A 211-nucleotide genomic window follows, 5' to 3' on the forward strand; every position below is an offset into this window, starting at 1 on the left:
AGATTGATCCAATCACCTGCCAAGTATTTTTGAAAGTGCCTGCCCTTTCTAAATGGCTTCCAATGGAGCTTTCCTAGATGGTTTGGTGAAACAAACCATCTGAGTCAGGTTAGTAATGCTCCATCACATGTTTCTATTACTATTGAAGCTTGACTTTAAAGCAACCCAACGGAAGTTTCATGTAAGTTTAGCTCTTTCACTCGTAGCTCGG

This window comes from Notothenia coriiceps, unplaced genomic scaffold (genome assembly GCF_000735185.1).
Source record: "Notothenia coriiceps isolate Sejong01 unplaced genomic scaffold, NC01 NC01_scaffold00033693, whole genome shotgun sequence".
Lineage (NCBI taxonomy): Eukaryota > Metazoa > Chordata > Actinopteri > Perciformes > Nototheniidae > Notothenia > Notothenia coriiceps.